This window comes from Corylus avellana, chromosome 3 (assembly GCF_965113065.1).
Source record: "Corylus avellana chromosome 3, dhCorAvel1.hap1.2, whole genome shotgun sequence".
Classification (NCBI taxonomy): Eukaryota; Viridiplantae; Streptophyta; class Magnoliopsida; order Fagales; family Betulaceae; genus Corylus; species Corylus avellana.
In genome coordinates, this window is record NC_142492.1 from 4,836,110 (window position 1) to 4,846,551 (window position 10,442).

Below are 10,442 nucleotides of genomic sequence, written 5' to 3' on the forward strand. Positions count from 1 at the left end.
AAAGAGTGAAAAACAAGGTTTGATGGGGAGAGGGGTTTGCTTATTTGCTCTGTTTTTGTTTTGTTCTGCTTCTCTCTCTCTTTTATTTCTTTTTTCTTTCTTTTAATTATTTATTTTTAATGTGTGTCTTTAGAGACCATAGGGTCTCTCTCGGGCATGAAAATTGCATATTGTCTTTTTAGGTGGGTGTTGGGGCTGATTGGGCAGAGAGAAAATTTGCCAACGGTTTTGGGAAATTGATGAGAAAATAAATAAAAAAAAACTAAAAAGGGCATTGGTTGAAATAGGAATTTTGGGGGCCATCAGCATCTGTGCCACCACCAGTGTGGAATTTTATCAAATCTGTCTCTCTATGTTTTCTATTATATGATGAGAGAAGTGGCATTGACTTCAGAGCCCTGACTGCAGAGACTCTTCTTGTGTATGTGTGTTTGTGTCCTTCTTTGTGTGTCTTTCTGTGATGGGATTGGAGAATGGAAAAAGTATTTTTTGTGATCATCATCATCATAACCCCCATCAACTCATAGATTGCACATTTATGGCGCGTGTTTTCCACGTGCAAATCAAAGTCTTATGTGGTTGAGGAGCTTTACCACAGCATTTATAAAGTCTAGATTTATGATTTAAATTGGTCAAATCTTTGCATCTAATGCATCTTTCATTTGCTTTTCATTGCTATTTTCCGCCCTCCTTTTATTATTTTAGTTATTTAAGTGAGTAATATTATTTAGTAAATTGACATGATAAAAAAAAAAAAATTGATTTTTAGTACTATGTTAGAAAAACTCATTAAGGGACATCTAGTACAAAATTGTCCGTGGTTTTATTTCCAACTATCTTTGCCTTCTTTCGCACTCACAGCGTTACTCCATAGGCGGCTACAACCAATGCTACAGGCAGCCTTCCGACTTGTTTGATCTTACACTTGGATGATTGGATCCTCCTTTGGCCTATAGGATGGATAAACCTTGGATCTTATTAAGGACAATGCTTATTTGCCTTTTGGCCTTCATTTATTGTTGTTTTCTTTATTTCCTTGTAATATTCTTTCTCTTGTTGATCTGATCTTGTTTCCTGTTTTTGTTGTTGCTTCAATTCTTTATTTCCCAGCTGTATCTTTCTTTTCTTGTTGATCTATATAATAAAATAAAAAAGAGAGGTAATAGAGCCATGTTAAAGATATAATAATAATACACGCAATTTTTTTTTTTTTTTTTTTTTTAAAAAGATCTTCTTTTTGGATATTAAAGTAAATTTATAACATCATCCCCTTGAGTTAGAAGAATTCAACAGATATCATGATCAAATGCTATTGGAAGAAAGTATGATTAAGACAAAGTGGCCTATTGTAATCTGCCATTAGCAAGATAATTAGTATTTTTTTAATGACAATCATTTGTAGGTGAATAAGTTCGGTTCCAAACGAGTGTCTAATACCGGCCAGCCAGCAACAATGGTGATCAGATTCTAATTCTAATTCTCATTCTCATAATTATTTTATTTCTTAATATTTTGTTCTTCATCCACAACATTACATATTGAGTGACTCTTAATTTGAATCACAATTAAATACAGAAAAGTAATAAAGCAAGGAGAATCAAATTCTTATTTACATTGAGAAAAGAGGATTAAAAAAAAAAAAAAAAAGAAAAAAAAAGAAGGGAAAATGCCCATAACACACATTGGCTGTTCCAAAAGGAATTGCAATGTGTCATGACCATAATCATTATGGTTTGGGTTGTGGAGTCCCTAACACACTCCATCAACCTTGTACAAATTGGAAATTCTGTGTATAATTGATGGAAGGAGAAATGTTTGAAGTTAGTCTAATATTGTGTGTAACACTTCGGTCTCTTATTGAAAAGATGATAAGTAGTCCATATAGAGTGTGTGGTATATAAAGATAATCATGATCACTCATGGGTTCTAAGTCTCACATTGCCTATAATGAAATTGGGCTTTACAATAAATTCTAAGAAAGTTCCAAATTGACTAATCATTTTGAAGTGATAACGCAAATGTAACTAGTATTTTTTATAAATCTTTAAATTGTGTGTATCATAAGTCTAAACTGATCGACATTATATTTTCTGTTTTTTATTTTTATTTTATTTTATTATTTTTTATGTGATGGGGGCAGAAAGAAGAAACATATTACGAAAATTCTGGTCCCAAGTAGTAATATTCAACCAGCATAATAATTTGTGGTAGGGAATTATAAGTTGAAAACGGCCTAAAAGGACAAGCAAAATAGGAAAATCCAAGTGGGAAATGAGTAGGTTTTGTGAAAAAGGATGGGTAGCAATGAGCACACTAATGTCTTACGTGTGATTTTCTCATTATGGAACATTGAAGCTACCTACTATTGCATGAGAATGACTTAGAGCTGGTTTTTCTTTTTCCTTTCGGTAATTAAATTTTTACTCGCTGCTTTTGAAACTGATTGTAATGACTTATAGTGAGCGTTAGAGTATATTATGGAGATGATAAGAGTTGAAGACTATCAGTTAGAGTCTATCTAGAATTGAAGATTATCACATATCTACAGTTAAAGACTATTACATATCTACAGTTTACAGTTGATCAGACTATTCGATTTATTTGCATTATTATCATCTATCTTAATTCTCCTATAAATAACAACCTCTTGTATTGTAAACATTACTAAATTAAAGCAAAAATGTAGCTCTTTAATCTTTATTTTGTAGACATAAGTTATAAGCCTAGTTACATAATTTTGTGTGACTATTTCATTCATTTCCCTTTATATTTATTTGTCTATTAATTATATTTTCTTTCACAACTTTTAAAAAGCTAAACAAAAAACTCAAAAATAATTGTACAATAATAAAGGAGACCGACTCAAAACATCTTAGACGGTGAAACATAGAACCACCGAGGAGCAATCTTTATTAATGTTTTTAAGATTGAGTTTGAGGGATAGAGTTTTTAAGTTAAAAATAGCTTTTTGACAAAAGCTTAAAAATAAAGGTTGTGCTAAAAAAATGTTTTGACCATGTTTAAGCTTTTTGAACTCTTAAAAGCACTTTCAATTTTTTTTTAACTAAACGAATACTTTTTTAAAAAAAAATTTTAAAACGGACTTTTTAAGTGTTAAATGCACTTTTAAATCCTTCAAACACACACACCCAAACAGACTCTAACAGTTTATTTGAAATTGCGTTTGAGAAATAGAGCTTTTAAGTAAAAAAAAAGGCTTTTGGGTAAAAGCTTCATTTTTAAACTTTTACCAAAAGTGCGTTTTGACCATTTTTAGGCTTTTTGAACTCTTAAAAACGCTTTAATTTTTTTTACCAAACGAATACTTTTTTCTTTAATCAAACTTTTTCAATATTAAAAATAATTTTAAATCTTTCAAACGCAATCTCGGACAAACGCTAAGTCAGTCTGTACTCGCGCAAGTTTTTATCTTTTTCTTCTTACCTCAGACAAGCGTTGTATAACCATGCAATTACACAGAATCTTGGAGATTGGACTTCATGGTTTTTCTTTTCCATATCTCTTTTTCCTTTTTTTTCCCCACTATTTATTGGATCTCGAGAAAGCAAAAAGAAAGAAAGAAAGAAAAAAAGTGTCAAAATATTATTATAAAAAAAAAAAAGAAATTAAAAAAAGAAAGATAGAAGTGACCAAACTAATTTTTCAAAGACCTTATGAGCAATGATTCTCCCGAGACCACTACATGGTGCTACATAGAAGTCTTGAGCTATCAAGTATATTAATTGTTTGCTTTGAATCTTAAGAGTAGTCATTTTCATATCAACCATAACCACAAAAAAAAAAAAAAAAATAATAATAAATAATAATTAAATTTAAATTGTTAAAAAAAATTACAATTTATTTTTTTTACAGCACTAACCCTAATCCAAAAGGCCAATGATAGGGCCATATGTTTATTTTAATCTATGTTAGATATATAATGGACCTTTTATTTTAATACCAAAAAGAGCTTAAACATGGAGTCGTGAATTGCTTTTAAGTGACATGAAACTCTCATGGCCCTTGGAATGGGGGCTACTACACGAATTTGCACTAATAAGCTTCTGGCACCATGCAATATTATGCCTTAATGTATTGAATTCTCTAAAGTTCAGCTTGCTAGTGGACCAATAAAAGTTACATTAATCTCTCCCCCACAAACTTTAACTTTGATGAGAAACCAAAAAGAAAAAGAAAAAGAAAAAGCTCCCCCATATATATATATGTTCACTTATTAATTATGTACCCCAATCAAAAGGTTAGACCCATAAGTCTTATTGTGGCTATTTTATTTGGATGTGACTGTACAGAGCTGCATAAGAAATGCTGCTTCCTCAAGTCTGACTGAGTCACCACCTAACTTAAGTCTACCAAAACATCAATAAAAACCCTAATGAGATTGGACTTATGTGCTCCTCGGTCTTAAAAAAAAAAAGGCTTAAATTCCAATGACATGGGGTATAACATTTCGTGTCAATTGGTCGACACTATATAAGTCGACCGAGTAGCATAGCTAGGGAGTTAGATAATAACAACAACAACAACAACGATAATTAGTCGCAAGGTGGCCGGCTTGACTAGAGCCTAAATAAAGAAATGCAATAATGAGGTGGCATTTTGGTAGGTTTGATGGTGTGGGGATGGTGACAATTTGTGTAGAATCTTACTTCGATTTTTGCTGACTTTGTAGGGTCCGCCAAACTTGGTCTTATTGTCTCACCCGTCACAGCCGGTCCAAGCTAAATGGTAATGGTAGGCACATGTTATATCTACAATACCTGCCACTATTATATAATTTATTCCTAATACACCCTCTTCTACTAAGAAAATCATAATTAATTTCAACTTAGCTTTAATTAGGTCTAATTAATTAATTATATTATATATATAAGGACATGTTTAATTAATGGAAGAATTTAGAATTTTAAACCCTAATTTTCGTGTTTTTACAGTGCTGGTAATTGGATAATTCGATTGTAAAGAAAGATAATGGGATGAATTTTCTTTGAAAATCCTCATCATTTGCCTTTTTATATCTTCGGTCTAGTCCTTTTGGATAGTTTTTATTCTATTAGTTGGACCTAGCTAGGGTCATTCATTTCTTAGCCTCTAAAACTTTCTTGACGGGAAAACTTCACTTTAACTCGACTCCTTAAATTTTTATCGTTTTTACAATCATCTTATATTGTTAAAAAAATCTCAATTTAGTATGTTTAATTTTAAAAACTTTGTAATGTCAAAAAAATCCCAACAAAGGCCTTGAAAATTCTCAAAATACCACTATTTAAAAAAAAAAAAAAATTAATTAAGGTAATTTTATAGAGGTATTTTCCGTTTGATTTAATCCCAAATCCTAACCAGGGGGTGAAATTGAATTTTTTTTAAAGTTTAATACATTAAATTGAGAGTTTTTATTAAACTGTAATAGGATGATTAAAAAGCGATAAAAATTCAAAAGAATTAAGCTGTTTTCATGCTTTATTGTTAGGGTTTGAGACAGTTAGGCTCATTAGGTAATCAATCAGCTAAATATAAAATTTTCATAGGTTTATCATCTATAATCTCAAATCTTGTCTTTATTATTATTATTATTATTATTTGTAGTTATAATCTCAAATCTTGTCAGTTGAAGGTGTTTAGTTGTTCACTTACCCAATCTTCCTCCTTTATATCACACACACTGCGTGAAGATATCATAAAGAAACGAGTCAGTTTGACAAATTCAATACAATAAATTCAAGTTTGATAGACTACTTTTAGGGTTAATCCTTTATGACACAACATATTATAAACGTGACTAAAAAAAAAAAATTAAGTTTTACATTGAAAAGATATCATAAACGTAAGTCTAAATTCATAGACTTCAAGTTTTGGATTAAACGGGGTCCCAGCCAACAATACCAGAAGATTCTTTTAGGTGTCAACCTCTTTAATAAGTGATATCAAAATCAGTGACGATATGAGGCATAGTAGGTAATAGTGATTCTTTTGCAGTTGAAGTGTGAACGGTGCAAACGAAATGTATGATGAGTCGTTTTTCACGGTTTGAACAAGGAAAAGGGCGTATGGAAAGGATAAAACGCACATAGTCCACACAAGATAACCTACAAAATTAATATAGATTTCGTTCAATATAACTAGTGGTTAATATCTTCTTAGCATGTTATATTATTGTCTTATTATAATATTTTTCAATATGTCAAATATCCCCCAACACAAACTTTATCATGAAGGGGGAACTTAATATGGAGGATCATTGTTGTTTTTGCCTGAAATTTTTTCAGACGAACATGATTACAAAATGACAATCCCTCCAAAATATACCCCTCAAATAAAATTATTACTTTTCATCATAAATATATCATCAAAAGGGTTTTTTTTTTTTTTTTTTTTTTTTTTTTTTTGCAAAAAGAGTCCAATGAAAGTGTCTTTATACTTTGGTGGTTGAGTGTTTTATGGATTCAATCATTCTGATAGAGAAAGGATGAAGACCCTTGACTTGATGCCCTTCTAGGTTCACAAGACCTTAGAGAGAGAGAGAGAGAGATAGTCAATGCAATAGTATCCTTTGTTTCCTTGGTGGCTCTCAACAATCATAGGGTATATCCCCCAAAGAAGGGCAAATTTCCAATTGGGAAAGATTAGAGACAAGAAAAAAGGAAGAAAAATTGTAGTATGCTTTTAGGCATGCGTGCAACTAAATTGCTTGTTTCAAAGTAGAAACCACTGTCAAGGTGTGCGTTTCACCCATCACTTAAATTTGCTCCCCACACATTTACTTTTGTCCTGAAAATACAAATACAATCTTTGTGAGAATATTTCAACGGCTAGGGTTAGAGGTGGAAAAACAAACCTTTCTAATCTGACCCTTTAAAAATATATAAGATAAATTGCACTTTCTTAGATTTTCATTTTGTCCTTGACAATGAAAAACATGCTTATTTTATATATATATTCTATCTCTTGATTTTGAAAATTCACATTAGGGGTATTTGCCAATGGGGTTGATTAGTTATTTTTAGACTCTATTTTCACATAAAAGGGAAATTTAATCATTTCACATGGTGAGAAAGGGATATAAATTTTCTAAACTGGGTTGTAGAATTCTTCCAATTCAGCCTCTAAAAGTGTCATGTATTTTTTGAGCATATAAGAAGCACTTACTATTAAAAATAAATGTGTTTTTCACGTGTTAAGGGAGAAATACCCAATTTATTGAAAAATTACGTCATTTAAAAAAGCGTCTTTAAATGGATTCAAACATTTATAAACTTACGGCCCCTTTTGAGAAAAGAAATGGGATCTTTGAAATGGAGAGAATCCTTTTGGTCGGGAAAGTTGCTTCTTTTTTTTCTTTTTTATGGAAAAAGATATTTCATTGCTTAATCAAAAACTTGGTCAGCCAGTACAATTTCATGAATACTTGGGTGGTAACCCCTTATTCAAAATTGTTCATCAAGTACAGCTACAAAACTTGGCTAATTGATGCGCCACACTATTGGCCCGACGGTTTACATGGTTGAGAATGTGGCTTAGAGCACTAGTAGTATACTCTCTAAATCACATTCTTTACCTTAAATGTATGAAAAACTCTTAAAAAAGCCTTCTGTAACCAACTCAATCGGCGTTTCCTAGACCTACGGTAGCACTTTTGCTTCTCTTACTATTATTTTAATTAAAAAAATATTTCATTTCACTTTCCCCTAACATTTATTTGAACAAATATTTAAATAACTTTCTATTTTCTCTCTCTCTCTTTTTTTTTTTTTTTTTTAGCATTTATTTAAAATAATATTTAAATGGTATAAGGAATGGATACAGAAAGCTATTGTGAAGTTTGTTTGAACAGGGAAACAAAAAGTAACTTCATTCTCTAGATTTTAGGAAAAAAAAAAAAAAAAAACTACTACTAATACTCTTAAGTATTTGTAACCTTTTTCTTTTTATATAAATATATTTTTCATTGATAATTAACAAATCAACCGGAGGCTGTTTGTTCTCTGATTACAAGATTATAGATACAATTTGAAATTTCCACAAGCTAAACATTATCTATAATATACTTAATGACTTATTTAGTCAAACCTTGAACGGCTGAATTTGCGTCCTTTTTAACATGTTCAATTTGTACCTTTCAATCCCGATGCATTTATATTTCTTGGGCTGTGAATTTTTATTATAAATAATGGAAAAAGTCGTATTAGTAGTACTTAATAGAGTATAAAAATTAATTAGTTATAGTAGTGACATAGACATAGTTTGACCTACCCTTTTTTTTTTTTTTTACCCATTAATTTAGTAGACGGCAGTAACTATCAACAATGACATCAGTCCTGCTTGCACTATCACTTATTTTTTTATTTCTTTTTTCATGTTTTAATATTTATTGGGGGTGATAGAAAAAAGGCTTCAATCATATTTTCATACAAATATAGGTTTTAGGGAAAATTTCACAAAAGACCTTGAACTATCACACAATTTGTTCCAAATTTCAAAACTTCTAGATCAATTTCATTCTCCGAACTTTCAATTTAATGCAATTTACGGATCTACCCTACTCCGTCAATTTTTGGACATTAAAAGTGATGAAATGACCTTTATACCCCCTAAAACTTTTATATAATTCAAAATTTACCCTTAATTTCTAATTAAAAAAAAAAAAACTAAAATTGAAGGGTAGTTTGGTATTTTTAGTGGTTTTCATTAGGGTATAATAGCAAAAATTGATGGAGGGAGGTCAATGGCATCAAATTAAAAGTTTTTTTTTTTTTTTTTTTTTTGAGGGGGGTGGGGTAAAATTGAGAATTTTTGAAATTTGAGGGAGTTTTTTCAAAACGCGTTGTACTTTAAGAGTCCTAAGTGAACTTATCCCTAGTTTTTAAGAAGAATAATGCTAAAAATTGCATTTTGTTTTAAAATTATCTTATAATGCTAGTGTTGCGGTCCTAATTAATCTTTGGATCCATTTTTTACTATTATTATTATTTTTTTTAAAAAAAAATCAAGTGTTGATTCTTGATTAATATTGCATCGTTAGTATTGTGAGATAAAATTGTAGTTTATAACATTTTTCGTTTAAAAAAAAAAAATCCAAAAATTAATTGAGACTTCTCACATTTCTCTTTCAAGAAATTAAACTATGTTCCTCGATAACGACTCAGTCATCAAATTCGTAAATTTTAAGCGAAAAGAAGAACATTTCAAACTTTTAACGGAACTTTTCAAATAAATAAAAAATTCAACAAGCAAATTAAGATTATTCTTTTATGACAAAAGGCATTATGATGAAAAAAGAAACACTTCTATTTTTAAAATGGGAAAACATTATTCGACCCAAAGGCCATGAAGCTAAACATTACGTTGTAAAAGCTAAACATTTTAGTAGTGTATTTATGCTATAAATTTAGAGTTAATATTAATTAATTAAATTCACCATAATATATTAACTTAAAACTCTAGAGACATAATAAACATGGGCAATACAGAAACAAGTCAGAGATTTGGTCAGAAAATCTTGCCCACCCACCCCACCCCCACCCAACCAAAAAAAAAAGCGGCGGATTCGAATATGCCGGTGGCCAATAATATAGAAGGGGGTGAATAATTTAATAATAATAATAACATGGTGAAATAATAAATATAAGAGTGACCCTACTATGCGGTCGGTCTGTAAACCCAGCCTTTTGCAGCACCCAATACAAATGTGACACGTAAGGGAAGCACAGCTTATGAAATAAGATCGAAAACACGGGATTTCTTCTTCATCCCACTCGAGTCTTTGCGTTCTTCTTCAGTCTTCTTCATCTTTCTTCCTCTCTGTTTCCTTTTCCACTTTCTCTTTCTCTCTTTCCTCTTCCCTCTCCCCTCACGGACGGCCGGAACCCAACTGGAAAACCCATCACCCAACGGGCCAAACCCACCTCAACTGGAACCCAACTGGAAAACTCATCACCCAACCTGCCATTTACGACCTTCACTTTGCCGTACCCATGGCTGGCGCCATCCTCAACACAATCAGCATTTTGCTTCTCCTTTTCAAACGACTCACTCTCCATTTTCACCTTTGGGTTGCTCTCCATCTTTGGTTTGAGAAAACTTTCCCAATGGAACATCTAATAAATTCATTGAACCCAATCACCCAAACATCTAATAAATTCAATAAACCAGTTCCTGCAAATATCAGATGGGCGTTCAACAAACCGTTTGAGAAATTTTTTTTTGTGGAAAGTTGGAAACGACAGTGACCCACGCGGGTCACGGTAGAGCAGCCGTGGGTTCGACCGCAGACAGAGAGATGGTTACTACCAGTATTCAACCATCTCCGTTAACCAGAATCTCTGTCTCCGGCCGAACCCAACTCCATGGGTAGAGAAAAGTTCTTGCTTTGATTGAATTTGAAGCTTAAGATTCTGGTCTGTTTGAATTGATTATGGGTTTTGTTG